The sequence below is a fragment of the Spermophilus citellus genome, assembly GCF_964194105.1.
Source record: "Spermophilus citellus genome assembly, chromosome: 16".
Taxonomy (NCBI): domain Eukaryota; kingdom Metazoa; phylum Chordata; class Mammalia; order Rodentia; family Sciuridae; genus Spermophilus; species Spermophilus citellus.
The window spans coordinates 71,968,854-71,995,553 of NC_138196.1; the positions used below are offsets into that span (position 1 = coordinate 71,968,854).

At 41.3% G+C, this 26,700-nt stretch overlaps 1 protein-coding gene across 3 annotated transcripts in view; it reads right to left on the reverse strand.

Annotated features, from left to right (window-relative positions):
* CSGALNACT1 (chondroitin sulfate N-acetylgalactosaminyltransferase 1) overlaps window positions 1–26,700 on the reverse strand; it is a 308,877-nt gene that overhangs the window by 142,971 nt on the left and 139,206 nt on the right. For all 3 annotated transcript variants that reach the window (XM_081268974.1, XM_081268975.1, XM_081268976.1), the window contains one exon: window positions 26,322–26,409. The gene's annotated coding sequence lies outside the window, so the exon portion shown is untranslated. The remainder of the gene's footprint in view (window positions 1–26,321; window positions 26,410–26,700) is intronic.

Below are 26,700 nucleotides of genomic sequence, written 5' to 3' on the forward strand. Positions count from 1 at the left end.
AAATGTACCTGAGTCTAATCAAGCTCCTGAATCTACCCAGCAGCTTACAGGGACTACCAGGGATAGAGAAACAAGTTAAACGACACCATTGGGAAGCAATATTAGTCTATAGGACAGATGACCTGCTACTCCATCAAATCAATGTCATAAAAAAGAGAAGAAAGAAAGAAAGAGGGAACAAACTACCTAATAAAATGAACTTACAAAACATAGTGATCAAATGAAAAATGTGGATCTTTCTCATAAAAATCTGAAAAGAAACAATTTAAAAGTTACCTCTGAAATAACTGGGGAGAATTGAATATGGATTATGTTTTATATATTAAGGAATCTACATTAATTTTGTTAGGAACAATAATAGTTTTTTAATAAGCTCTCTTCTATGTATTAGAAATGTATACAAATGAATTTACCCATAAGATGGCATAATGCCTGGGATCTGTTGTTAAATTATCCTTACTAAATTTTTTAAAATAAATAAAAGTTTGGGAGGGACAGATGAAGTAAGATTGGCAAAATGTTAATAATCGCTGAAGCTGGGTGTGAGTCATGAGTGTTCATTATATTCTAATTTTGTGTATAGTTAGTTAAAGATTTAACAATAAAAGGTTTTATAAAAGAGACACATCTAAAGCTCATGCCCATCTCTTATTCTGCTCCTTTCTACACAGAAGGCCAAACTGGTGGTCTAATGGCTCAGATGGGAAGAGGTGGGTGGGCAGAGGGAGAGGAAGAGGTACGGTCTGCCCCCCACATTTCCTCCTTCTTTTCTGTGCTTTCTCCTCTGGCTACAGAACAGAGAATAAGCTGGGTGGTTTCTCCTGAGGAGTTAGTCATCATTTCTTCTATGTGATTGATCACCACCACACAGGTGGTAAGACTGCTGCTGTCTTCCTGTTGGTCGTGACAACTGATACAGATGGAGGTCCCACAAGTCTCCTGGGCAGGGTCTCATCCTGAGTAGCTCCCCTGGGCACTGAGAGTCTCTTGTCAGATCTGGTTGCATCTTCCACTTGACCCCCATCTGGCAGCACCAAGCCATAATGCTTTGATATGATAGACTTTCCACCTTCCTATCCCCTTCCTGGTGATAGCCCAAATTAGTTTCACATCTAGGGACAAGGCCAATACTCGGGCTTGCCCATGAGACAAGTGTGATCCTACCGGCATTTCTCTCAGAGGCCATGTATTGGAGGGGGCTGCCTTGCTTCTGCAACTGGTTATGCCACCATGATATCTCTCCCTAACTGAGCTCCATTAGTGCTGGGGTGGATGAGTCAGCAAGATGGCTTAGTAGATAGTCAATAAGAGCAAACGAGCTGTGTTCCCTTCTTAGAGCACCCAAGAAGTATAAGATCATGCCTTTGCCCTCCATTCCTACCTCAGCTCAGAAGCATGGTGTTATGGTTTAGATATGAGGTTTCCCCTAAAAGCTCGTGTGTGAGACAACGCAAAAAGGTTTAAGGTGAGATGATTGGGTTATCAGAGCCTTAACCCAATCAGTGCATTAATCCCCTTATAGGGATTAACTGGGTGGTGAGTGTAGGTAGGTAGGGCATGGCTGAGGGAGGTAGGTCTTTCGGGGTGTGCCTCTGGGGTGCTATTTTGTCCATGGTGAGGGGAGCTCTCTCTGCTTCCTGGTGCCAGGTCCTGAGCCACTTTCCTCCTCGCCACTCTTCTGTCATGATGATCTGCCTCACCTGAGGCCCTGAGCAATGGAGTCAGCCATCTGTGGACTGAGACCTCTGAAATCATGAGGCTCAAATAAAATTTTTCCCTTTAATTATTCCTATCAGGTCTTTTGCTCACAGTGGCCAAAAACCAAACCAAAACAACAACAACAATAACAACAAAACCTGACTAAAACACATGGAAAACGTCCCAAATCCCTCAGCCTCTGCTCTTCTAGGGGAAAGAGAGAGAGAAGGTCGACTTTATTCACAAAGATTGTCCTCACAAAGAGAAAGTCCAGCTTCTTCTCTAACCCAGGCCTCCTCTTACCCGAGGAGGCCCTTCTTGGACCTGGAAGTGGACTGGGAGTTGTATTTGGCTTTGGAGATTTAATAGCTTTGCTCTCAACAGAAATACCACTGCTGCTGTTGGAATTGGGAGTGTGGTACACAAAGATAGCAGTGAGCATCTCCCACCACTGTGCTGCATCTACTAGGAGGCACGTTTCCATGACAGGCAAAGAAAATACGAAAGTGAGTGAGACTCACTCCCACTAGGCTCAAAATAATAGGAATGGGTGTCGGTCCAGGATCCACCACTTTCTAGTTGTTTGAGTGAACAAAAGGCTGGAGCAGTGTTTGAAGTTAAGACTTTGTAACTTTAACTATAAAATGAGAGAGGTGACTGAGACGACTCCCAGATCCCCTGGAGCACTCGAAGCCCATGACTGAATGAAGCTACTGGCATCACCTCACAGGAGACAGGAGTCCAGCTCCTGCCACAGTTAATTCCAATGTAAAATAAAGAGCTCACTGGCACCAAGATAAGTGGATGCTGTAGGTGTGGCTGCACTGAATAAAGTGGTGGAAAAAATGATGGCAGTGCCCTGGCCGGCTTTCACGCCACAGATGGGGCGATGCAGGTTCCAGCTCAGCTACATCCTCCGTGGTCCAGGTGCAGGCCGTGGGCACTGGCCATCCCCGAAGCACAAAGCAACACGTGGGCTGCAGATGCCATCGTGAATTCTATTCCCTTAACCTGGCACTGTGCCACTTGCAATTTAGGATAAGAATCTGCCATAATTTCTACATTATCTTTCTCAAAAGCCCTGCCTACTTATGAGAGCTGGGCCAGCACCGAGCCACAGAGAGGACCACAAGGATAACCCACCACAGTGGACATGTGTTGTGCTCCGGGACTTAGTGTGCACCCTTCCTGTGTTGAGGAATCAGCTTCCTGTCCCAAGGAGGAAGGCATTTTTTTTCCAGCCTCTCTAACATTTAGAGTATACCAACATCTAAGGTCTTTAAGTAAAACAAGAAAAAAATTTTGAATTCACTGTATGGGGAGTTACTTGGCCTGTGTTCTAATACACAGGCAACATGAACACATTCTGTGATATAGAAATGCAGGTCCTAATATCTCTGTTTTATCTATCTATGGACTTTGCACGTGTCTGTGCATGTGTGTGTGAGAGAGAGAGGAGGAGGAAGAGGAGGAGGAAGATAGAGGTACTCACTCAGAACTGTGTTGTGCACCTCTCTGGTTTAGCCACATTTCTCAAAACAGTGGGGGGTCTAGCTGTCTCCATTTTCTCATCAGGCATTCCTCAGTCTGACACCCAACTTCCGCCTCCATCTCTCCACTCAAACTGTCCCTGCTAAGGTCACCCCTGATTTCCACATTTCCAAATCCCAAAGCCAATTTTGCCTCTCCATCTTAACTGACCTCTAGCCAACCAAGGTCGACACTGCCTAAGACTCCTTCCTCCGTTACACAACACTTTCTCTTGGCTTCTGCAACACCGCTGTCACCTGAAGACCTTGGATTCTCAGCCGCTCCTTCACTCTCCTCCACTTCCTTCCTTCAGATGGTTACATGTTGCGAGTTCCCAAAACTCCCCCCATTCTCCTCCTTCTGTCTGGGCAAGCCCACCAACTCTCTTTAGTTCATTCATATCTTCCCTGGACCTGAACCTGCCTACACTTCTCTCTGGCTTTCAAGCACTTTTACCCAACTTCCTACTTGACTCAGATGTTCAACAGGTTTAACAAATCCAAAGCTGAACTTCTGACCCCAGTGCCAAATCCCTCCTCCCCTGTGTTCTCCTGATCAGTAAGTGGTACCTGCTGTCACCCAGGTGTTTATGCAGAAACAAGGCCTTGTCCTCAAACCCGCTCTCTCACTCCCTTCCGTCTATTCCAATCCCAGAATCTGCTCACTTGCTCCTTCCTGTCTCACCCACCACCATCCTTGTCTGAACCACTGCAATAGCTTCCAACTGGTCCCCACTCCCGCTCTTGACATGTCTAGTGCATTATCCACACAGAAGCCAGAGCAATTGTCTTATACAATGAAACTGTCCTAACCCCAGATCATGTAATGGCCTTCAACTGTATTGAGGAGAAATTACAAAACCCTTAGCATGACCTTAAACATTCATCAGGATCTTGTTCCAGCTCCAAATTCATCTCGTGTTACTTTCCACTGGTAGTTTTTAGATTACATAATGTTACTGCCCACTGCCCACATACCCTCTCCACACTCCCAAAAGGCCAGATAAGACACACTGGCATGCATTCATCAGTGCCTCAGATGAACTGGGTTCTTGGTTCTCAGGGTCTGCATTTGTGCTGCATATTCTCTTTCCTTGATCAATTCCTTTTCAGTCTTCGGGTCTGTCATCCCACATCCAAAGGGGCACATTCTCTAAATCCTTCCTCCTATGCTAAATCAAATTATACTTTTACTCTCTTTCAAAATTCTCTTTACCTCTCCTCTGAAGCAGTTACAACTTATAATCATATATAGATGTGGATAATAGATTTAGATAGAGGTAAAGAGATAGACATACAGGTTATCTGTCTCTGCTACTGCACTATAAGATTCCCAAGGGCAGCAATTATGTCTATATAATGTTCACGGTAATATCTCCAGTCTCTAGCATGTTCAATAATGAATAAAAAAGTTAATGGACAAATATGAATAGGCTATTTAACCTAAAACAGTTATAATATTTTGCATAACATCTTTTCCTGAAGTCAAACTTTGTTACAAATAGACAATAGAATACATGCGGCATTCTGGAAATTTTTGGATTACATAAGAATTCCAATGTGTAATGGACATCACACTGAGAAGAAAAAAAAAGAGAAAGGAGAAGGAGATGGTCAAGGAGGAGGAGGAAGAGGAGGAAGGTTGCTGCTTGAAGCCCTGGTCTTCAAGAAACACAGGCAGACTTGAGGGGCCAAGGAAAACACAGTGGTATGAGAGCTTCCTTTGCTACCAATTGTTCCTATCGAGACATTCATCAATTCCTGGTCTTCTCATAACTTAGAGCAGTCTCACTGAGCTGTGGAGACAGAAATTGAATTCAGGACTGCTTGTGTAGTCAGAACTTGAGGCACTAATATCCTGGTGAAAACAGAACCTTCGAGACATGAATCAAACCTTCTTCTCAGCCCTTGTGCCCAAGGCATTTGCTGAATCCAAAGCGGAGAGTTGTGAAAGGAGAGGTAAATAAGCAGAAAGCTTCTGCTAAGGGGCTAAAATGCCAAGCAGAGCTTTGGACAGTGTCACTGTGCTTGGGACTTGAAGTTTAAAATCTACCATAGGAAAAGAACCCTGGTGAATATCTCAGGCTTTCAGTTGAAGCACCAATGGGCTATGTCCAAGGACATTTAGGTTATTTTTTTTTTCCCCAATAGACGGTAGAATATAGCTGTTCACATAGAGCCAATTGACCATTATGTAGACTGGAGTGGAGTTTCAGTCTGATCTCTGTTTCCCTGACTCTTAAAATACTGGGGTCTCAACTGATAGCAGGCAGCAAATCTACATATTTTCATATATAATGTCAGGAATGTGGTAAAATTACAAAGTACCACAGAAAGAAAGAACAAATGACCAAAAGCCAAGAGAAAGAAATTGATAATACATAGATGAAGAGGTCTTTTAGATACTGCAATGATGGAAAAGAAATTTTACTATAAATATATTAAGAAGACAGATTAAAGATGGATAATTTTACTGGATACCTGGAATGTATGTAAACAAATTAGTGGGAAATATAAATTGAAGTTGAAAACTCAATATATGAATGCAACAGAAGGTTAGATAGCAAAAGAGGGTTTTGCTAAAGTAAAATAAATGTAATAGAAAATATCCAATCAGAAGTATAGAGAGAAAAAACGAATTGAGCTTAAGTGATATTTGAGGCATGGATAAAAGTACTAATATACATGTAGCTGGAATCCTAGAAGAAGAAGACAAAGATAATGACAAAGAAGCAAGAGTATCAGAGCTAGTCACCTAGTTTTCCAAAACTGATAAAGATATCAAGCCCCAGATCCAAGAAGCTCCAAGAACTACAATTACAGAAGAGAAAACACACCTAAACCCCATCATAGGAAACCTATTGCAGATCAGATATAAAGAAAAATTTTAAATAAGTCAAGATGGGGAGAAATAGGAATAAGGCAGCAATCGAGGAAATAAATAGCATATTTAGCCTCACTCATATGCCGTGCTCAATTATGGAACTATGATAGCTTCTGTCACCCATTTTGCTATTGAGTCAGACTAAGGATAAAATTCAGGTAATTTCCTCTTAAAATCATAAAATCAAAATCTTATATTCACTGAAGGTAAAATTCTGCCAATATCAATTTTGCCATATAAAATCTGTTATTGTTCTATTGTGTTGTAAAAACCTGTCAATTACTCTGTAAAAAGAAAAGTTTTTTTTTTATTGAAGTCTGATACTTCTCTAACTACTAAAATGAACATGAAATATACTTCTGCTAGTGATATCAACTGCATACTGATTCATATGTATTATTTCACTTTTCAGGGTCCCAGGCCCTTAAAGTAGGGGATAAAAATGAGTTATTATCTTGGTGTAGTTAGATGGACCTCTTATCATGTAGACAGAGGTTGCTATTGTAGATAGTTAAGAATGATGAGCATGGGGCTGGTGCTGTGGCTCAGTGGTAGAGCACCTGCCTTGCATGGGTGAGGCCTTGGGTTCCATTCTCAACACCATATAAATATATATATTTGAAATTCATCAGAATTTCAAAGGATTCATACGTTTATACTGATTTTTCCCAACTTGGAAATTTATTTATCTTAGCAAGAAAATAAAGCTTAAAGATAAATTTCTTTAATGGCAATTATCTACCAGTCCAAGCTCTATTTGAATAATCTCTCTAACCCAAATGAGTCCTGGAAGTTCTGGTACAGAAAAATAAGACTTGAAAATAGAAGTGCTCTGTAACTTGAAACTATTCCAAGAAGACCTTGGCTGCCACTAGACATGGTGAGTGGCAGTATGTCCCCATTTAACTGGGATTTTTAGATATTATCCTAGTGAAAAAGAACATGTTAGAAGACTATGATTAAAGTTTTCAGATGATTTAGAGAAAGCAACAGGTGAACTTTATGGGGGGAAAAAAATCAACATTTCCACATAAAGACTAACTCAAACCTACAAGGTGCATTAGTTATGCTATAAGATGCAGCATAAAAAATGAACTTGTTACTTATTTCCCCTCAAAGTCCTGACATTTGGAAGAGCCTGAAAGCATCTACCTGAAGCCAACATTTCCTATAGCCTTAGATGCGAAGGAAATTGTCTGGCATTAGGAATGATACACATAATCAGTGCTCAGCCTCGTTGATCTGAGTCCTCTCAAATTCAAAGTCAGAGCAAGTGGCCAACAGATTTTGGAAGCTTACTTAAATTCTTCAGTCACCTCCCTCCTACCTACAAGTCACCAAGCCTCCATGTTTGGTTTAAAACTACCAACAAACCCAGTCATTTGAGTAGTTCAGACCCCTTGACCAGGAACTGGCTTCGAGATGGACCCATGACCCAATCCCAGCCACAGGACGACGAGTCTTGGACTCCACTGGGAAGACTGAGAGGTATGCCCACTCTTCAGTTAGATTTAAATTTAGAGGTGTTTTGCCTTTCCCCACTACCTGAAAATGAAGCCAAGGTAAAAATCAAAGCAAAGAGATCTGAGTTCCTGGATCAAGGCATCCTAGAGTCAGATGCCCCTGTATATTTTCATAAGCCACTATATTCCCTGCTTTTTGTGAGCTGTGCTAACAAGAGTCCCAACTCATATGCTCACTCTGAAAAAAAGTCATTTTAACAGGTACCATTTTGAGGTGCCTCAAAAGATTTCCCAGCTAAAAGTCCTGCTGAGTGGGTGGCCAGTAGCCAGATTACACCTGAAGGCAAGCCCTGGCCAGGACACAGGAGCCCTGGAGAGGGAAAAAAATTCTAAGTTGCACTGGATATAATACAAAGCTATGACCTTTTTATGGTATCTGACCAGCCTCCAATAGGAAAACAAAAGTAAGGTTATATGATTTAATTCTAGGGGACTTTGTCCCAAAACTTACCAGGCTACTAAATTTCTTAGCCCACTCTGATAATAATAAACAGGTATAATTCAAACAACATAGCAGCAGAAAACTACATTCAATTTTTATTAAAATTATGAACCGCTATACATTTCGTTGCTTTGATTTTAGCCCTTGCTGGGATTATGTTCATTGGCAGCATTCAGTTTCAGCTTACTTAAGTTTTTGGGTCACCTCCCTCCTACCTATGAGCCACAAAACCTTCATGTTTGGTTTGAAACTGCCAACAAAGAACTAAGCATTAGCCTGTAGTCACTGAGCAACTGGAATTATATTTCAAAAGCTTCCCAAATCTGTGGCCACCTGCTCTGACTTTGAATTTTGAGAGGACTCAGACCAACGAGGCTGAGCACTGACAACTATCACTCTACCTCTACGCAGCCTGCAGCTTCTGGGGTGTGTTTACGTGGCTCAGTTGTGATTAAATGACACATCAGAAGCACAAACTGGGCCAAACTTAATAGGCTGCTACATTAATAGGCCTGGCTGAAGTGTTTCTTAAAACTACTCCAACTAAAAGCAACACTATCTACAGTGACCAAAGAGAAGAAGCCATGTCTGCCATCCACTAGCCTTGTGAATTGTGAAAGATCACTTGCCTGTGTAGTTTTTTTTTTTTTTATCTGTAGAACATGAATCAAATTAAATGATCGCCTTCCAGAGCTAACATTTGAGAAGTCTTGTAATGTCTAAAGCTGGTCGCTTAGAGTCATGTGCCTCCCAAGCAAAGTTATTTGGTATTTTGCAATTAGGTTATGAAGCCAGTTAATATTACTCATAGGGCACTTTTGCAAGTCTGTGGTGATTTTCCTATTCCAGTGTCAAACTGAGCTAAACTACAGTACCTTTTATTTTCTTTTGACAGAGTAAGGCTTAGCTTGGAATCTGAATTAAGAGAAAGCTTAGGGGCTGGGGATGTGGCTCAAGCAGTAGCGCGTTCTCCTGGCATGCGTGGGGCGCTGGGTTCTATCCTCAGCACCACATAAAAATAAAAAAGATGTTGCGTCCACCAAAAAAACTAAAAAAATAAAATAAAATAAATATTAAAAAATTCTCTCTCTCTCTCTCAAAATAAAAAAGAGAGAGAGAGAGAGAGAAAGCTTAGGCCAGTATTACCCTTGGATTAATATTTATTTTACTAATGACTAATGTTAGCTAGATCACACAGTGATATTCTATTTCCTCCAGAGAACTGTTTATGCCATTATAAAAATTCTAGTTAACACCACTAAATTCTAGACATAAGACACATTGCTAGTGAACACCATTCATTGTCTATTCAAAAATTCAAAACAATCAAAAGAAGTAGAACCGAAATATTCTTGTTGGAAATAAATGTATGGATACTTTGACTTACCATTGTGACTTTTTGCTTTCAGAGTGTATCCCATAATGACTGCTGACAGAAAGCAGCAATAAATAATAAGTCTTAAGACACTGGTTTTAGGCATCTCTTTATTTTTTAAAATTTCTACCAGATTATGAGTTTATTATCTAGATTAACTATAAAGGAGATCTTCTGTAGCAAGACTGACAGTGATACTGACAGGACAGGGAGGTGGAGACTTCAGGTGGACTTATCACTTATCTCGCTAAGGCTCCACCACTCATCTTTATTTAAGGAATTAATGAGACGTACACTTTCCAGGACTGTTGAAGAGAACAAAGGAGGCAATTGTACAGGTAAACTGGATCACACAGTTCTTGGGCTACTCTACAGAAATGAGCTTCCTTGGCTTTTCTTCTGGCCCCGCGCAAAGGCAAAGCACTTCAGAGAAAGTGAATGCAAAAGAAGAATGCAAATCAGCGTAAGAATGCAAATCAGCACAAGCAGGAGGAGGCCTGCTTTCCTACTGAGTTCACACTCTCTAGTAACTACTGGCATACTGCTGTGGCAAGGACACAACCTTAGCCCATTTTCTGTTATTCTAACAAAAATATCTGAGACCAGGTAATTTATTAAGAACAGAAGTTTATTTGGCCCATGGTTCTATAGGCTGAGAAGTCCAAGAACATGGTGCCAGCATCTCCTCAGAGTCTAGGGCCTTCTTGCTGCATCATAATATGACAAAGGGCATTACTGACAAGACAGAGTAGGTGTGTGTATGTGTGTGTGTGTGTGTGTGTGTGTGTGTGTGTGTCTTCTTATAAAGCTACCAATACCATCATAGGGGCCCCACCCCATGACCTCATCTAATTCTATTAACCTCCCAGAGGCTTCACCTTCAAAAACCCTTGACCTGACTTTGGGGGCTAAGTTCTCAACACATTCACTGTTGGGGATCATTCAAACTGCAGCAGCCAGTGAGCCACTGTGAAGGCAAAGCAGGACAACTCTCCTCAAAGCACCTCTTGGGCCCCTGAGCACATGCTTGATTCTCCAGTCCCTTATGAAACATTCGCTTCTGAGCGTTTTCCAAAAGCCAAGACAGAACACGTGCAACATGGCTGATGATCCTGACTTGGTGTCATTGTCCTCTGTTTCTACCTGTGTCCTCGCTGGGTAAAAAAGACCTCTGGCTGGGCCACACCACTTCCCCATGCCTGTGTTAGTTCCCTAAGTGGCACTAGAAAGGCTGCCAATCACACTGAGCTATGGCCCGCCTGGTTTCTCACCACAGGACACCAAGGAGCAGAGATTCTAGGGGGTGCTGGGCCATGAGGTGGAAGATGAGAACAACCCACAGCAAAGCCCACTTCTCCAAGAGAATGGCCGGCCAGTCTCCAATGTTCCAAGTCCTGAGTTGTGTCCACAAAGCTGAGCCCAGTCCAGGGTGGCCTGCTTGGAGGAGCCCGGGGAGCCCCTCAGCAGTGGTCTCTCTCCTGACCACTTCTTTACACCTGCCAGCAGCCTGCCACGTCCAGACCTGCCAGGGACAGTGTGAAAACCCAGGCTGGAAAGAGCAGGATGGGGCCCGGGGAGCAGGGGACCTTAGTTTCTTTCAACACGAAACAAATCCCCTAGGAAACAGGCAAAATGGAGACGCCTCTGGTAGCCATATAGAAAAGAAAGAGAGCTTAGAAGCCTCTTCAGATACAGAGATTCTCAGCCTCTAGAACATATATGGGCACCTGCGGGGCTTTTCCAAAATGTAGGTAACTGGCACCACCCTGGCCATACAGAGCAGAGACTCTGGGGAGGAGCCTGGGCATCTGTAGCTGTTAACAGATCCCAGTGAAAGGGAGGGAAACACAGGCTTAGTCCACGGGCTTAGCAAAGTACAGATCAACTGGGCAATCAGGTTTTCCAAAAGGCGCCGTGGGCAGCTTCTCAAAGGCTAGTGGGTGGAACGCTGTTCTTAAGAAAGCGAAGAAACACCATGTTGGAAAAGGACCATGTGGAGATGAAAGCTGGGAACCCCAAGGTTAAAGAGAACATGTGTCCTTACTCTAGAACTCCCACGCCCTACCCAGGCCACTTGCCACAAGAAGGGAATTCATTATATAACATTTTCCAAACCTATTTGATCAGAAAAGTCCCCTGGAAAACATCTTATAGCACCAGTAATGTCTGGAACACACTTTAGGAGATGGGGTCTAATATAATTGTCCCTCATTCACCATCTCTACAAGTTTCCAGGAAGGACAGCATGGTAAAAATCATCATAAAAGCATGATGTGTTCTTGCCCCGCGTGTTTTCCTGACTTCTCACTGCTGGAGTCCAAGGAAGGGCAATTGTTGAAAACCGACTTCCCTTGTGGACTAGTTTGGAGTCGGGTAGTGAGGACCCACTTCCCACGTCTTCCCACTTGGGAAGTTAAAGTTCCCCCAGATGACTCTGCACTTTCCTAACATGGCCCTCCTACAAACAAGGAGTAAGTAACAACAACCGAGTTGTTGGTGAAGATGAAACTGTGTACACATGAGTCAATTTCTTGGAATAAAATGGCAAACAGCAGTACTGAACCCCCACAGGTACCTCCTTATGTAAAGATGATGCCATAGAAGCTCTGTATGCCATTGCTCTACTAGTGAATGGTAAGGGCATTCATGGCCCGGTATTCCAACAGAGTGTTCAAGGGACCCTGAGCTCATACTATGTCCCATATTTCCCCCCATCCCTCCCCACTTTGGGAAGTCAGATTTTAAAACAGTCAACCATGTGATAAGCTTCTAGCTATGAGGGGCTTTATATTTGTACTCCCTTTGGGACCAGCATCACAAATATCTAACAATATCAAAAATGCCTTGGGGGCTGGGGATGTGGCTCAAGTGGTGGAGCGCTCGCCTGGCATGCGTGCGGCCCGGGTTCGATCCTCAGCACCACGTACAAACAGAGATGTTGTGTCCACCGAAAAAAACTAAAATAAATAAATAAATTCTCTCTCTCCTTCTCTCTCCTCCTCTCCTCTCTCTTAAAAAAAAAAATGCCTTGGGCAGGTTATTCGATTAATGATGACAAAACTACTAATAACATAGTAATACTCTCATACCATATTCTATCCAGTGGGAACTCATCGCAGACATTAATATTTCCATAGATTATGATTTGGTTCTTATGAACTAATAAAATAAAAGTTCATGTAAGCCAACTTAGAATTCGGTAATTGTTTTAAGTCAGCTTTTTTGCTGCTGTGACTAAATGACATAATCAGCTCAATTGTAGAGGAGAGAACGTTTATTTGGGGCTCACAGTTTCAGAGGTCTCAATCCACAGACAGCAAGCTCTATTCCTTGGGGTTTGAGGTGAGGCTGAATATCATGGCTGAAGAGTGTGGCAGAGGGAAGCAGCTCACATGATGATCAGAAAGCAGAGAGAGAGATCTCCAATTGCCAGACACAGAATATATACTTCAAAGCCACGCCCCCAATCCCCACCTCCTCCAGCCACACCCCACCTGCCTCCAGTTCCCACCCAGTTAATCCCATCAGGGGATTAATTCACTGATTAGGTAAGACTCTCCCAATCCAATCATTTCTCCTCTAAACCTTGCATTGCATTGTCTCACATGTGAGCTTTTGGAGGACACCTCACATCCAACCCATAATAGTAATTTATGTCTTAAAAGAACACTGATTACCTAAATGTGAATGTTTCCCATAAAATTACCCATGAATTAACGTGTGCCCAGGCACTCGGTTGACAAACATGCTGAATGTTTCTGAGACACCAGGAAGTGCACAAGGAGTTGGAAATAAAGCAGTGAAGAGAGATAAAATCCCCGCCCTGGTGAAGGTCATTCTAGGCCTGGGAATCCACATATCTGACAATTGTCATTTCAGTTTTCTTTTGGGGCTTCATCACTGTTTGAACTCCTCTGTCCCTAAGATCACAAGAATATGGAACTGCTAAGCCTCAAAGCACGTTAGCAGTCCTGTCTGTGACATGAGTTCCAGAGAGGTGGCCAGGGAACTTGGGTCCCAGCAGTACTTGTCCATGTGGCCTTAGATGACCACTTTACATTTCTGAGCTTCAGTTTCCTCTTTTATTAAACAAGGACTGAATTACAGTCTCGCTCAATCGACAGAGTTAGAGGGCTCTGGGAACACACGGCGGAAGGAGGACATTCTGGTTGGTGGAACAACTGAGTTGGCCAGGAATGCTGGACATCCTGCATGTCACGGGATCAGCCTAGCCCAGGGTCATGGTGACCGTGAGAGCCAGGATCTGTTGACACTCCGTTTGGGGCCTTTTCTGGACATTCTGCCATTCCGTGCTTTCAGGGATTGCCTGGGTGCTCTACAACCTGTTTGCTGTTCATTTGCTCAGGCTTATGAGTGCCTGAGGTGGAAAAGCAATCCACCAAGATCCTCGCTGAGGACATTCCACTGAGTGGAGCCTGCAGCTCCTAGTTATCACTCTACAGCTACCAAAATTTTCAACTATCCTGTTTACTTTTAGGAAAAAAATTTTTTTTTGTAGCTGAAACTCAAATCAATAAAATTAAAATTATCATGTCAACCAGATCTAATTTCTGCTAGGATCTAGCTATTTTGCACAGCTATTGTGTCTTGTTACAAAGAGTTGGAAACCTGATTACAATCCTAGTTTTCACAAGATTTATAGCATTCTTCCAAAGCCTGAGGTGGATAATGCTAAAATATTTTATAAACAAATCATTAATCTAGAAAAAAATAGGCAGCTTGTGGAGAAAATAACAGGCGAATCAAATCAAAAAGGTTAAGTAAGAAAGTCAACACATAAACAATGTAGTTCAATGGCTATTCTTTTCTTCCCTGGTAAACAGGATGAAATACTGTATTAAAAGACACTAGTCAGGCCTCTCTAGCTGACACACAGCAATGTGAAAGGACTTTTTACCTTCTGCTGGTTAGGTCAAAAATCTTCCTCTTATCTCTACAATAGATAATACTATCGGTTACTTCTGCTGCCTGTCCCTTTGTGGTAGTGTTATTATATCTCCTACAGTCATTTGACCCCAACCTGCCCCTAAGATACATATTTGAGTGACTGAAGACAACAGAAAGATGCTAAAACATGCCCAGAAAGATTATTTTGCCTAAATCAATAGTTCTCAAACTATGCACTGAAGAACCCTGTAGTACCTAAAGGGTGTTCCAGGACATTTCAAATTGTCAAGCAAATTTGAAATGGACATCTGCTGCAAACTACTAGGTCAAAGGAGTTCACACTTCCCTCATTAGATGGAGCAACATTTTTCCTGATGTATCACAGCTTTGCAAAACTGCTTTTTCAGCAGTTGCTGTAATAAAAGGCAATTAATCGTGACACAAAATGAGGTGGTGGGGTCCAATTTGATTTCAAGGTTTACAAGGCTGTGCTGAGCCCAAGAGATGCAAACATATCATTACTCAACTACTGTGGTTACCAAAGAATGAGGTAAAACTATTGTTTTCCTTTCACTTTATAGTATTATTTTTTTTTTCAAATAGCTATGAAGTTGTTAGGACAGAAATAATCAAGCTGACAAACCTAACTACTTAATTTTAAAAAACTGTTAGCTGTTTCTTTGGGTCAATGGAGTGCTACAAAAATTAATGAGATGCTAATGGCACCATGAACTAAGAACACTGAAGAACCTCTGACCTACATCTCTTGGTCAGTCTCCAAAACAAAGCAAAATAATAGGAAGGTTTCTTTTTGAAAGAGCTGACATTTGGAAAAAAAGAGACCCCTTCCTAGACCCACCCTCAGAGAATCACAGTGGCAGCAATAGCTGCAGACCCTCAACCAGCAGAAGGGTCAGGACCACCAGGTGAGCTGCACCCCACCAGGAAGTTCTGCTGCTGCTTTTGTTTCGGGGGGACTCGAGGGTGGAAGAAGAACAACTGGCATGTACACTAAACACTGTATAAAAGCTAGGGGTACATATTCAGACACTGGATTGCATGTTTTCATTATGAACTTCAAAGGGTGGGCTCTTCAGAATTAATCACCAGGATACAAAACATAGCGTTCTGGAAAACATCAGTGATGGCTACTTTCGCTCCCTGTCAGTCGCTTATTCATGCATCTTCAATTTGTCTACCTGAAGCTCTCATCACAGAGTAAGATTAGGTGGGAGACTCCCTCTGAGCCGACTTCCCAGCTATACAGAAGACACTTTAAGAAGGCTAATTGCACAGTGGGCTCATAATTGACTGACAGGTATCAAAAAGGAAGGGAGAAGAATAAAAGCAACTTCTTATTAGTTTAAGGAAAAAAAATAACAGCGAAGAAATCAAACATCACTTTGTGTCACCATAACGAGGGACAGATGGACACCATGTGCCTCCAAAGGTGATTCTCTGATAAGCACACATCCATCCCCACTCAGGCAGACTTCATGCTGGAAATGTGTAACCTGCATCCAATCAAGACAATTACTCCTCCAACCCAAAATAAAGGATACTTTTTAAAAAATATTTTTAGTTGTTGATGGACCTTTATTTTATTCATTTATTTATATGTGGTGCTGAGAATTGAACCCAGTGCCTCACATAGGTGAGAAAGCACCCTACCACTGAGCCACAACCCCAGCCCAAGGATACTTTTTTTTTTTTTTAGTTGTAGGTGGACACAATGCCTTTATTTTTATTTATTTATTTTTGTGTGGTGCTGAGGATCAAACCCAGTGCCTCACCCATGCTAGGTGAGCGCTCTACCACTGAGCCACAACCCAGCCCCCAGGGATACTTTTTAAAAGAACAGAAGCTTATATTCTTCAAACACATCTTTTTCATGAAAGACAAAGAAAGGCTATGAAAATGTTCAGATTAAAGGAATAAAGAGACATAGTAACTAAATGCAGTACCTGATTCTGGTGCTGGAGGGAAAAATGCTACAAAGGTCATTATGAAATAAATTTATAAGACAAGTATATATACCATATATAAGGTAAAATTAAATAGATGCTAAATTTACTGATGTTGATGCCTGCACTGTTGTTAGTATATGAGAATATCTTCATGTTTAATAAATACACACTAAATTTATGATGTATAAACCTGTTCTCAAATAGTTCAGAAAAATATTATGATATATATTTTTGTATGTGGGTATAAATAGTATATGTACACATATATATGCATATATATATATACATACATAAATATATATATATACACACACACACATATTTTAGAGAGAAAGTGTCAAAGGGAGAAAGAAGGAGCATAAATAAAAAACAAATATTGTAAAACATTAACAATAGGTCAATCTGGGTCAAGGGTGTATGAGTGTTCTTTGCACTCTTCTTATTTTTTGCAACTTTCTAATACTTTGACAATATTTCCAAAAAAAAATTCACAAAATAAAATCCTATACAGATGCAAGAAGCCAAGTGCTTAAGTAAACTGGATATTTGCACTGCAGATCAAGAAAGTATGTGTCAGAAATACAAGGTCTTGTGACAGGAAGTTCACTACAAATTCACTGTGTGAAGGAACCGGAGCACAGGGAAAGGGGTCTTAGGCCTCCGCCTGTGACAGGTGCTACATACAGTACAGGGCACATAGCAAAGAGGACTGAAGATGTCAAGCAAGAAACAAAGAAGCTAAAAGGAGCCCTGACTGCAGAGGTGTGCCACCTGGGAATGACATGTTGGTGTCACTGTGTGGCACTCCTGTGGGAGCTGACCACAACACCGAGCTTCCCCAGTGATTCTGTTCTGTGGGTGCGGAGTGGAGCTTGGGGACCCTGACTGTTCTGCCGGTGTCCTGCTGCAGGTTGATCCAAAGACCACACTGTGGGCTGCACCTTCCAGCTGACCCTTCCGGTGCTGGGAACCTCCAGCCCCCAGTGCCATACTTTGAGGACAATGGTTTGTTCTTTTAAAGGAGGTTGCAGATTTCTCTACAGGGTATGAATAAGGAGAATAGTTTTCATCTTAAGTCAAATGACCTGGAGACTCACCCCAGAGAAAAAGGATGCCTGGCATCAAAGGGTGTCTGCAGCTCCTCCCATCAGCCTCCCTAATTACTCCACACCCTTCTAGACTTTGGCTCAAGCATCACTCTGGGGGCTGGTTCCTGTACTCCTTCCCTCCAGGCAGGGCCAGAAGCCTCTCTTCCTGCTCCCAAGTCCCTCTTCCTCATGCCTGTTCTCCACCTTGTCCCAAGATGTCACTTTCTTTTCTGTTTCTCCCTCCAGGCTGCTCCTTGAAGAAAAGGATTGTGTCATCCCTGCCTGAATCTCCAGCATCTAGAACAAGATCTGCTCATGGTTGATATCCAAACCATAGTTTGTTGTTTAATCAATTAACCCACTAAGAAGCAGTTGCAGTTTTCAATTATGGACCCTGGTAAAGGAAAAGGGAAGAAGGAGTGATCAAATATATATATATATATATATATATAAGTGTATGTCATGTTGTATGTATTGTATTGATAATGACTTACTGAATACCTACTACGTGCCAGGTACTTCATAATTACTCATTTCAATCCTTACAACTTTAAAAGGTAACTTTCACTTCCTTTTCCAGTGGGAGAAACTGAAGTGCAAGGGGTTGATAACATGAGCTGGCTCACAGAACTGATATGGGTGTGGCTGAGGTTTCTAGAGCCCTTGTCAAGCCAATGCCTCTCTCCTGGGAGAGCTCTGCCATAACCACACCACCAAGATGCCCAACATCTAGAGGGGAAAAGGGCTGTAGGCACCACATGTGCCCCTAAACTAAAGTAGAAATTCCTAGATGACAGCATGGTCTGCCACCAAGGGAGGAAACTGCATGGGTACATCTCATGAAGACACTGACCACTGACGGTGTAGACTCAGCTCACTGGTTATCTATGGATTTCTGTTTCTGTTCCCCAAACCGACATGAAACAATTTGATAAGGGAACTAGAAGTGTAACCAACAGGATAACCAAGAGTTACTTTTTTTTTTTTTCTGAAGCGCTTTTTACTCTCTCAACGTGAATTGTTTTCATTCATTCGTGTACATTTTTATCTCCAGTTTCTCCCATGATTTATTTGGGGAAAAAAAAATGAGAGTCCTCCCTTGAGAGGGAAGGCAGACCTGCAGCCAAAGAGGTAAGAAGAACAGACGCTGTGGACTGACGGCTCAAGTGGACTGAAGGCTCCAAGCATTTCACCACCTTATCAGAAGGAGGTTGTACTCCCTATCCACACCCTTATCACCTACTTACTGAACATTTGTTGAGTACCTACTGTGTGCCAGGCATCATGCTGGGCACTGAGGATGTAAATGGCTGTACCCAACGGGAGCCAGTACACTGAGAAATTCCAGCAGATGGGAAAGAAAAGCAGGAAAACCAAAAGGCCACAGCATCACTGCTAAGTGCCACAAAAGGGGAAAATTAGCCCAGAAAGTCAACCCAGGGAAAGGGTTCAGGAAGAAGGGCTTCCAAAGCCTGTCCTTGAGAATAAGTAGCAACTGGTCTAGCCAACAGGCTGGAAAAGACAACCCAGGGAGAGGATACAGCAAAGCCATCAGCTAAGGGGAGAGGGGAGCGGTGTTAGGGAACTGTGCAGATTTCCATATCTCTGAACAGCAGAGTAGGGAAGTGGGAGGGTGAATAGCCTTCAAGGTCACCCTGGAGGAGATTCTGACCAGGGAGTGGCTGAGCACAGATGCAGTCTTTAAAGGCCATTGTGATGGTGGGGTGGAGGAAGGTGACCGCAGGAAGATGAGTTCAGGAGAGCACTGTAGAGTCCAAGTGCAAAGTGATGTTAGGACCTGAACCAACAAGAGATGGTAGCAAAGCAGAAGAAACAAATGGAAAGTAGAAGACAGCACTTGGCAACAGGCTAGGTAAGCATGGTGAATGAAATAAAAATGGATGTTGAGGACACATCTGGACTTCTGGCTTGTAGATCTAGGTGGAAGGAGGAGGGTTACGCTGGTGACAGGTGGGAAGAAAAGTAAGAAACCAGGCAGGGATGTAATGAATGAGTCAGGGACACGTGATAAACATGACCCAGAGTCCACAGTTCAAAGAAGTAGTGTGAGCTGGGGGTACAGTAAGCATTTAAGGGATCAGAGTTCACTACTTTGACCAAAAGAAACTATGTAGATGAAATAGATGAGAACAGTCTTGAAGCGCTAGAGAACATCTATAAAGGAGACTACACAGAATAGCCAGAGAAGTAGGAGGAGAACTACTAGAGGAGCTTATTATCACATTATATAAATAAGCCAAAGAATTGAGAGTTTCAGGGACAGTGGTCAAAGTGTCAAGCATTGAAGAGGTTGGGGAACACCTAAGATGCATAATTTGTATATCAGTCTCAGCTGCTATAGACAAACACCTAAGCCAAAGAACTTGTAGGCACAGGTTTACTTAGTCCAGTGTTCTGGAATTTCAAGGGATGGTGCCAGCATCAGCTCAGATCTGGTATCTCATGGAGGATGGCACCATGGCAGGAGCACATGCAAAAGGGAGAGATCATACTGCCTCACAGGAAGCCAAAGGGGCCAGAGCATGGCCAATCAAGAACTAATCAAGGAGTCCAAGAAGGATCACTTTAGTTCCTTCCCAAGACACGCCCCCAATGACTTAAAAGCCTCCCCTTAGGCCCCACCTCTTAAAGGTTCCATCACCTCCAAACATCACCACATCAAAGACAGAGCTTCCAACACATGAAACTCTGGTGGACAAACCATAGCAATCTGGTACCAATATCTAAGTACTCAAAATAATAGTTAACCTGCCTTGAATTAAATTATGATGAGATGAACAAAAACACTGAGACTGAAACACACAACAAGGACTTTAGGAGAAAAAAGGTAAGTGACCATATAAAATAAAAATAACCAAAAGGCCCACATTCACCTAGCAAATCTATACCTAGGTACAGTCCTCATTTTAATGTAACTAAATTGGGACAGATGTAAATTTCCTAAAGCTATAGGTAAGAGCTTTAATTGCCTTCCGAAAGTAAAAGTCATCATAAAAATCAAATGTTATAAATCATGTGATGGCATTTAATTTTTACTTAATTTTTTTCTCCACCCATCAAGACCTCTACTCCTTGGCATATATCCTGTACACTGAGACATGGTTGGCTACTCACATGCTTTCTAAAGTTAGAAAACACATTTGATGATTCCAATATCCCTGGCTGCAAATTTTTATTCTATCTGAGATTTTAATTTTCCGGCTTTCCCATCAATTCTGTGAAATTACTTCTAATAATTCCTTTTCTGCATAAGTTAGACGAGTTGATTTTTGTTTCTTGCAACCAAGAATGCTAAATGACATTTTATTTTGCCAAGAAATATAATTTAAAGCAATCATAAACCATCCTAAAAGAAATTTTAAATTTCAATAAATAAGAAAAAAAGCCAGAACCTTAAGGTACAAGTTATTCTTTGAAAGGGAACATCAGCTCTTTGAAAACAACACCCTATTTTTCTCACTTGTCTGTGGATGACTGAGACCTTCACCTGAGCCTGGGTTCCAATCCAGTAACTAGCACATGGCGACCACATGTAAACACTTGTAAGCCTTGATATGTTGGCTGAGTTGAAAATATGTAGCACTATATTGAAACATTTAGGTGTAAACATTAAGTCCTATTTCTGATTACTGAATATTATTAAAGAACTTCAGAAAAAAAGATATAAAGTATCAGCTTGGATTAGATATTTGCCCAGTAGAAGAGATGAGTTTAATTTTTCTCAGGGAGGCTTGCCAACATGATTGTGTTAGTAAAAATGTCTATAAACCTAAGTAACAACCAGCAGTACATTTGCAGCAGGTACGTTTCCTCTGGCTGCCCTCCCACTCTGTTCACCCCATGCTCAGCCCAGACCTTCATCCATCAGGACCTTCTTTCCACTCCCAGCTCACCTGTTCCTGCCTAGTCCAATTCCAGTTTCACTGTAAATTCTTCAGAAAGATAACACACCGTGGGTCAGAACTTTTGAGTAGAAAGAGAACCTAAAGAATCAGCTGAACGTTTTGAAACTGCACTCTTTCACATGTTAGAGGGTTGTACACTTTTAGAGTCATGGTTTTCCACCAGAAAGGTCTATGAGGGTAATGAGGGGGGAGAAAAACAAAAAGACCACAAGCCGATGGCTTCCATGAGCAATCCGTGACAGAACAAAGATTTCTGCTCTTAATCATGAAAGCAATTTTTAAAGTGTCATACAAGTATTTCTGGATGAGCAATAAGATCCTATTATCTTTTTTGGAGGAAAAAAAAAACAGTTAGGAAATGAGTAATTAATTCTGAATCAGGTTTCAGCGGCCAAAATAGGCAACAATAAGAAAAGTTATAACAAGGTCTAAAATTAAATTCCAAAGATCTTACCAATATAAATACAGTTTATTTTTATACATAATACATTTAAATTTAAAAACAGATTTATTTGTTTTTCAAATAAAAAGTGATATTTAAAAATCTGAGCAAAGGAGAAATGGAGCTCAAAGAATAAAAAGTCCCCAAATCAAAGAAATTCTTTTAAACTTTTTTCTCATTTTAAAGGATAATAATGATCCTTATAAAAGCAAGCACTTTGACTTTATATTTAATTGTGGTAAAACATATAAAACATAAAATTTACCATCTTAGCCATTTTCAACTATACAGTTCAAAAAATTTACCATCTGAATAATTATAAATTCACAGTTCACAGTTCAGTAATCCTAAATACATCCACTGTTGTGCAACCAATTTCCAGAACATTCTCATCTTGCTAAACTGAAATTCTTCACCCAACCAACAAATCCACCATTCTCCCCACCCCTGTTCTCCCACCCTAAGCTACTTTGTCTCCATAAGTATGACCATTCTAGGTCCCACAAAGAAGTGGAATCACACAGAATTTTTCTTTTGTGATTGCTTACTTCACTTAACACAATGTCCTCAAGGTTCATTTACATCGTAGCATGGATCAGAATTTCCTTGCTTTTTAATGTCGAATAATATCCCACTGTATGGATAGACCTGTTGTGTCAATCCATTCATTTGAAAATGGTCTCTGGGATTGCTTTCACCTTCTTTGACTTACTTCAAAAATTTTTATTTAACTAAGCAGGTGTGGCTTGCTGGTGTCAGACTGGCTGGGTTCAAATCCCTCACCTCCACTGTGGCCCAGAAAACACAAGGTTAAAGAGAACGAAGGAGGCAGAGACAGAGGAAAGGCAAGGACAGAAAATGAGAATTCTGGTATTGCCAGGTGATGAGGAGGGGGTTCAGAAACCAAGACCTCATTCAAGCACTTGTCAGTGAAATCGACTATGGATGGACAAGTGCTACGTGCTAAAAATTCAGAGACCATGTCTCTTTTGGGGACAATGATGGTCAAAGGCTATCTACAGGTAAATAATTATAGACAATGGGAGAAGATAAGGCAACAGAGGGGCACAAGGGACCAGCCTAGCATAGGCTGTGGCTCAGGAGAGGTGCCCACCATGGCCCCTGCAGCTGAGTCCCAGGGAAGGAAGGAGAGGCTGAGGGTAAGGAGAGAGGGAGGCCCTGGATAGGGAAGGCTGAAGCGAAAGCTGGAAGACAAAAATGAACTCAACTTACTCAGACAAAGTATGAAAAATGTATCTCAATAAGCAGAGTCCTAAACCCGATTAGGAAAGACAAGAAACAAGACCTAATTAAGTATCAATCAATACGAAGAAATGAAAACCTGCCAGAAAGCCCACAGAGAAAATACCTATTCCGGTGCCAGCATGATCCTCCTGGGGTCACCTCCACTGCAGAAAACAAACCCGTGGCTCAGGAGTATAAATTAGAATTGAGGCGGTCAAAGCCGACACTCATTAAAAGCTTACAGACTTTATGTCGCACCTCATTCCATCAAATGAAAATATCTTAAAAGTTGAAAACATGTCCAAAAGAGGGCCACTTCATAAAATACAAGCCGCTCTGTTTAATTCTTTGGCTTTTCAAATATAAGCAACTTGCCAAGAGACTACATTATATTTTTCTATTAGTATAGGCATGCCGTGCTTTAGGACAGGGACAACTTCTGAGAAATGCATGGTTAGATGATATCATTCCTGTCCAAATATCACAGACTGCACTTATACAAACCGAGAAGCTATGACGTCACTAGGTGATATAATCTTATGGGACCACCATCATCGTTAATGAAAACGTTGTCAAATCGCACATGGCCGTGTGTGCTTATAACACCTGCTTTGTTCCCCGCCAAAGATTGGATCAGCTACATTTTATGTTATTTGGTAGTCATGTTTCATGAGCTTGTAGAACTGCAAGGACCTACAAGGTTATGAGTCCACAAACAAATCTCTACTTCCCAGACACTATTGGAGGAGCTGGACCACCAAAATGAAAAAGAAGGTCTGCCTGCTGCTCTAGGATGTGTTCAGAAGACCACCCTGCAAACAGTAGTGACAATGTGATGGCCTGAGCCATGCAGAAGAAACCAGAAGGGGCTGGGGGATATAATAAGAGGCAGCACCTTCAGAAATGAGAGGCACCCCTTCATTCACTTCTCCATTGTTCATCCATCCATCTCCCCATTCATTCCTTTACTTGGCACTTCTCAGGAGCCAGGGGCAGGTTCTCAGGGCTAAGCAGCATCTATGAAGCAATGCCTGCTTCACTAAGGTGAGTTTGAAAGACAAGTTCTGTGGGGAGCCGGAAGGAGGAAGTATTTCAGGTAGAAAGAAGAATGTGGAGGCCAACAGAGCTCTGCGCAGTCTCAGTGAGTTAGGGAGGAACAGGAAGGGAAGGAGCCAGAAAGCAGGGAGATCAGAGCAAGTGAGACCAGAAGTACGGGAAGCCGGGTACAGCCCTGAGACAGAAGCACATCTCTCCCTTGACACGAGGAAGGGAACTAAGGATGTGGGAATGTGGATACATTTCAAGTCAGAGAGAAGAAGGAAACACATTAAGGAGCTGTCACAAGTTACCAAATGAAGATTAAAAATAAGGTGAGTAGCAATTCACTGAGCAGCAACCATGCTGATTCAGGCTCTCTAAAGTATGTGTGCAGGACACGAAGATACCCCTACTGCAACACTTTTGAGGCCTAGTGCTAGCAAATATTTGAATCAAGCAATGAACTCCTCTTGCTTGGGATTCCATGGTTACCAAACCTGTGCCAGTATGGTACATCGGTCTACCAGAGGGAGGAGAACACAATCACTCACTAGGTTTTCAATTTACACTTTGATTTCTTGCAGGTCTGGGGAAGGTTCAATGCTGCAGGATGTTCGAGACTGGAGTCCATAAAAGTGAGGTGCAGTCCCAGAGAAAAGGATCCCTTTCCAAGTTCGAAATGCCCTGGAGTTTTGGCTCCCTGGCAATGTGTCCTGTCTCTGTACTAGGATTCAACAGCCTTATGACTATCACTCAAATTCAGCCTACGCTGTACAGCCTTGCCTTTCTTCTACCAAATATTGCCCTGTCCTGCTAATCTAAACCTTAACTTCAGACCATAAATATGCTGTAGCTTTGCCTTTTCCCAAGTAGACCTCAATCAGCCCTTGGCTGCTTCTCTAAGTTTACTTTGACTCTTTTCTAATATTATCTCAAGGTTTGGACAATTATGATCTCTAATGACATTGTGCTTTTTTACACCTTCCAAGACATTCTCAAAAACATTAAACATCACAGTATCCAAGAAGAGAACAATTCCACATGCCCCTGGCATCACTTAGACCTCTTGGCCACTTGACTTGCTACTCAGAAAAGAATTTGTGAAGAACTATTCTTCAGCTATTTTTGCTTATATTTTAACTTTTGGTTACAGTTATTTATATTTTCTCTATTATTAGTAACTCAAAAGCCATCTCCCTTAAAATTGCACACCCTGTCATTTTAGTGGAAGGCATTTCATTAATGCCAAACCAAATGATTTGACTTCTACTCTTTTCTCTTTCTCAGGATAGCAAAACACACAGGACCATGAATAAAAACTCTACAGACATTTGTTCAATGAAGAAGGAAGATAAAGGACACTTTTTATAGGTATGTGTATGCAGAACACAGCTTGCCTATTTTCATTTTTATGTCTACTGAATTATTTCTAGAGAAAATGAAAAAAAAAGTATTGTGCTGCTAAAGTTGAGAACCATCTATACAACTTCCCAATTCAGACTGTTGCATTTCAACACTAATGATGTCCCAAAGGTGTTGGTTTTGTTTTCGTTTTTAAGTTTAGTCCTGCCAGATGCAATAAAATACCTTATTGCAAAAAAAAAAAATGCTCTCAAAATTATTAGTTATGAGAGCAGAATTGAAACAATGTTCCAGAAATTTACATTTGTCTTCAGCCAAAAACTCACCATATCACCCATTAGGGGGCTCTTCTCAAAGACTTCTAGCAAGTATACCCCTGAGATATTGTAAGTTAGGAAAAAAAAAAAAAAAAAAAAAGATCACTCTTCAATTTCCTAAACGACTTTCTTTAAATCATTATTTTGTAGCATGGTCAAAATTATGATACCCATATGATTGTAGGTAGGGTAAATATTTTAGAAAGTTTAATACTCTGTCCCAACTTCTAAAAGGAGGGGGAAAATTCTGCTTAAGTGAACTTAAAAAAAAAAAAAAGAAGAATTATGTAGCTCTTCTAGCTATGTTATTGACTTGCCAGTCTGAGATGAATAACAAAAAAAGTTGGGAAAGTTAACTGTAGATTATATCCTTTAAAAAGTGAATAAAAGGATTCAAAGTAAAGTAATTGTGCTACTTGGAAAAAAGAAATATTTTGAAATAATGTCGTGCCATTAATCAAGTTATTGAAAATAAATGAAATTTAACACATTTCAAACATATCCAGAATGCTGAATACAACTCAGACCAAACACAGCTTTGCTTTTTAATTCATCTATGTTAAATAGACTCACTTACCTGGAAGTATAAGAAAAGGTTAGGATCTACATTATTCCTCCCCTGGGTAAAAATCACTTAGACATCTCTCCTTGAAATGCAAAAGAGCCTATAAATAAATTAAAAAAATAAATAAGAAAAGGAGGTAACCCCTGTAAATTTCCATGTCTTAAATTCAGGTGCAATTACAAAATGGTAAAATACTACAGGATTTTGTACACAAAACTCAATTCATCTGAAAGTACTACTCCAAAAAGCAGGATGATATTCCCCACCCCACCCCCCCATTTTAATGAGTACAATTCGAATTATTTCTTTTAAAATAAAAACAATCAAGGTTTCAAAGAGTGGAAGCCATGCAGAAGATGGTGTTAGTCAAAGCAGAGCATTTTCACGTGAA